Source organism: Salvia miltiorrhiza, chromosome 3 (assembly GCF_028751815.1).
Source record: "Salvia miltiorrhiza cultivar Shanhuang (shh) chromosome 3, IMPLAD_Smil_shh, whole genome shotgun sequence".
NCBI lineage: Eukaryota > Viridiplantae > Streptophyta > Magnoliopsida > Lamiales > Lamiaceae > Salvia > Salvia miltiorrhiza.
Window position 1 is genome coordinate 59,521,098 of NC_080389.1, and position 4,766 is coordinate 59,525,863.

General features: G+C 33.2%; 1 long non-coding RNA gene across 1 annotated transcript; it reads left to right on the forward strand.

Moving 5' to 3' along the window:
- Window positions 1-839: 839 nt before the first annotated feature.
- LOC131014962 (uncharacterized) lies at window positions 840-1,656 on the forward strand. Its single transcript, XR_009098390.1, has 3 exons — window positions 840-1,008; window positions 1,303-1,342; window positions 1,419-1,656. It is a non-coding gene; the product is annotated as an uncharacterized LOC131014962 (long non-coding RNA).
- The last annotated feature ends 3,110 nt before the right edge of the window (window positions 1,657-4,766 follow it).

The following is a 4,766-nucleotide window of genomic DNA, read 5'->3' on the forward strand; positions in this document are numbered from 1 at the left end:
AACCTGATCAAGAGGCACAGTTGCATGAGTCGAGTCATCATGCAGAGGGACGATTGAAGCACCAGACTCAGGGGTGCGAACGATGCAAGGCTCATCCTGAGATGCTGAAGTCGTAATAGCGGCTGTGGGTATGCCACTACTAGAATTAGGCACAACATGTGTGGGAGACCCTGCCCCAGACGGTTTCTCGAGTACCACTTGGGAAGCATGGTTAGAGATGCCCAAAAAATCTGGGGCATTCATCGTAGCCGCATCGATCCCATGACTTGAATCCTCAATAGCAAGAACGTTAAAACAATTGGCTTTAGAAGGAGAAGTTGCCCTCAAAACCGGAGAACCCACAACCAACACCGGTCCCCTCGGCGTGAACTGCTGTTGCTCCGTAAAAGGAGCAGCCTGCTGCTGCTCGGTCTCTTGCTGAGATTGTGAGCCATCTGCCGCCTCCTCTGAGAGTAGCGCAAACCGATTTTTATCCTGAGTTCGCAGGGAAAGTTGCTGCTTCTCCTGCTGAGAATGTCCCGAAGCCGGAACCACCTGCCATTGAGGACCCTCCAGCACCGGTCTTTTGAGAACCTCTGCCGATTTATTGCCACTCCCTGGATCAGTTTGGTTATCTCCCTTAGTTATCACCTTTTCCTTTTCCGAATTCACCTTAACCTGATCCGTGATCTCCACTCGAGGTTGTTTCTTAATTGTTAAATATGATAAGGGCAGATTTGGCATATGAATTACAGTGATAATCTTCAGCCTATCAAATCCCGGAAATTTCTCCATTTCCAATCTGGGCTAATCAACTTAGACTGAATGGATGAAATTTCTATGTTTTCGTCGAATATTTTGACAGAGGAATCAATTCGTTCAAAGAATCTCATTTGTTCTGCTCGATGTGGCGACTCTCGCTATTGCAGGGGGTTATTTTATTGTGTTAATAAAGAAGAATTTGTGCGACAAGGAAGACAACAAATCCAATCTCATACTTATCTTCAATAATACTAATCATCCACAGATGTGAGTTTCAATTTCGAACGATATATTGAGAACTCTAATTTTTGTTGTAAAATATCATTTTTTCTAAGGTTCTAAGAATTCAATGAACTACAATGAGGGATTTATGTCCAAAATATCATTCAGTTGATTATTAATGTATATAGTTATCTTCTTTAGAAGTAGATTACATGTTTCTGCGTATGATTAAGTATCTCAAAAATTGTTTATTTGGAAGCCGATTATTTATATGTATGGTGTGTAAAGTAATGTTGTCATTTTGTTATTGCTTATACTTTTTTTTTCATGTCATCACAGTTTATGGAACCTGTGCATAGAAATGAGATTGTAGTTCCAGGTATTGTGATCTTTATAAAACTTCATTGTTTAGAGTTGCATTTTTGTGTATTTAACATATATGCTGGTTTTGGCAGATACACCAAGTGATTCTTTGATTTCTCCGGACAAGAAACGGAAAAAGATAATTTACCCAAACAATGCACGAAATGATAAAGGTACAATGCAAACTATCTGTTTATTTATTAATATATAGTCATTCATTATTCTAACCATATACAATATTATATTTTATATTCTTTACTTAGGCAAGATACCAATTTCATTCCGTGCTGCTAGTCAACTGAATCAAAGTAGCATAACTAATTGTATGTTCCATACACCTAAGCGTCATATGATATTTTGTGTGATCATATTTAACACATATTTTTCCAATATACAATGTTTAATTTATGTGTTTTATATATACAAAGCATCATCCTATCACAAACAATACTCGAAGAATGCTTGTCAAGCTGCTGCCAGAGATACAGATGGGAAGAAATACATTGTCATTGATGAGGATAAAGGAAAGGAAACAGCGAACACAACCATTGATAAAGGATAAGGAGTTTGGTTGAGAATAGAAAGACATGGGCTGGATGTGATTCAAGGATGTATATAGGTCAATCATTGTTTTTGGTGGTAAGTATAAGTTCAAGAATATATGATACTTTTTGAGATATATTTAAATACATGCTAACAATGTGTCTTTTTTTTCCAGCTTTTTTACGTCGATCGTATCAACATAACAGGTGCCATAGCTAAGAGACTATTCCCAATACTGTTGAACTGGTCTAGCAATGATTTACGGGAACGTCAACGATTCGAAAGCCATCAACCTAAATTTGGAATAGGGAAGTTGCGTGAACCTCTTAGATTGCTGGCTAGGGAATTTGGAATGCCATTAGGTGTAGTTGATGAATTTATTATATCCAAGAAACTAGTGGAGGATGCTAAGAATATAGTAGAGAGAATGGAGGCATTAAATAATCTAGCAAACAATGCTTCAATGAAGGAGAAAATATCAAAAACATTTAAGGATAGTGTTGATGAAGTGTTCAAACTCACTGGTGTTCGTATAGTGCTAAATCATCCTAAATCGGAAGGTCCAAAAACTGTTGTTGTGGATTTGGATGATGATATAGTCTACCCAGAAGAGTTTTATGTTGGAAAATTTATTCATAAGTCTTTATATAATTTCAGCGTTCATTGCTGTCGGAGTTTCTACAACACAATGGTGAAGATTTAAGTGCTTCTTCTGTTGCCAAATCAACTATTCAAGTTGTAGATCTCGAGTGGGCAGACAAGAAAAATCAAATAGACTCTTCTGTGTATTTGATGAGGCACATGGCGACGTTTGAGGGCGACACATCACAAAATTGGAATACTGGATTGGTGAATGCAGCGCAGATTAACTTACGTCTATTGAGGCTGTGTTAGTATGTCTTTCTATAATTTCATGGGCCAACAACAAGCTTAAGGATGATGTTTTAACAGATTCATCTGAATATGTCATTGAACTTGCAAACAATGCAACGAAATTTGATGCGATTATGTTAGGATGATAGAACATCTTGTTTTTTTCATAAGACTTATCCAGGTTTTTGGTATCTAGATTTTTTTGGTTAATTTGGAAACCTTCAATAATATATATATTTTTGATACATGCCATATTTTGGAAGTTATTCATTGCTATTTTTTTAATAATGGTACTACTATTTTATATTAACAATCTATAGTCTGTATCGATATAAGAATAATGCATAAATATTATACATTTTTTATATGTAGTTGATCTGTTAAGTAATGCAATATTTGGAATTGTTAACGAGATGGCTGCGATCTATTAGATCAATACATTTGGAGATGTTAAACATGTTCATTAAGTTTGTTCATTGAAATACTTTACGAACTGTTATGTACATGATATCATGTTGTACGCTCATTAATTACGTTCGTTGAAAATTATATGATTTTGATTGTATCATTAACCTCATTCAAATTAACATGTCTATTGTATATTAACTAGACATGTGCATACCATATTTCATACATACATTATATTTATAATTCTGCAAAATTATGGATATATTTTTTATATTACGCCTCTTTTCACATATTCATAATCTAACAGGTTCATTGGATTATTTGAAATAACACAACGAACTGAAGCATTGCTTATCTAAAACTATTTATAAAATCTTGTTGAACTATGCTGGCAAAATATATCATTTTATCCCACACAAATTTAATAAAGTAAAAAGTACACAAAACATGAAGATAAAAAAACTACATGTGCATGCTCAATTGACCAATTGCATAAATTAAAAAAATCTTATTCATTGAATGTGTTCAACCAACATAATGAATTAAATTTGTGAACATGTAAAAATTAAGAAAAGGCAAATATTTTATTATGCTCCTCAAAACCTTGGTATTTGGAATTTGTGAATATGTCAAATTGATCTGTTAATTGATGCAATATTTGGTATTTTTAACGAGATGGCTGCGACCTATTAGATCAATACATTTGGAGATGTTAAACATGTTCATTACGTTTGTTCAATGAATTACATGGCGAACTGTTATGTTCATTAATTACGTTCGTTGAAAATTTCATGATTTTGATTGTGTCATTAACATCATTCAAATTAACATGTCTATGGTATATTAACTAGATATGTGCATACCATGTTTCATACATACATTATATTTATAACTAAATGCGTTTTTGCTTGTTACAATAAGTTAATTCGTTAACAAATAGTGTTAGTCCTAGCAGTTCAATGTAATTAATTATTATACGTTAGCAACATCTGATATAACATTTTTCAAAACTATGCACTTTTTTGATGGATCATTCACTTTCATTTACTAGTATATCTCAGTGTATAACTCTTTCACAATAATATATGAAATAATGTTCGTCGCGACATATATACGTCATTTCATTAGCTGTATTCGGAATTGTTAATGAACTAATAGTATGCAATTATGAAAATGAGTAACCATCCAAGCTCATATTTACACAATAAGATATTACGCCACTTTTCAAATTCACATATTCATAATCTAACAAGTTCATTGGATTATTTGAAATAACACAACGAATTGAAGCACTGTTTATCTAAAACTATTTATAAAATCTTGTTGAACTATGCTAGCAAAATATATCATTTTATCCCACACAAATTTAATAAATTAAAAAGAACACAAAACATGAAGATAAAAAGACTATATGTGCATGCCCAATTGACCAATTGCATAAATACAGAGAAACTTGTTCATTGAATGTGTTCAACGAACATTATGAATTAATTTTGTGAACATGTCAAATTAAGAAAAGGCAAATATTTCATTCTGCTCCTCAAAACCTTGATATTTGGATATTGTGAATATGTCAAATTGATATGTTAATTGCAATATTTGATATTTTTAACGAT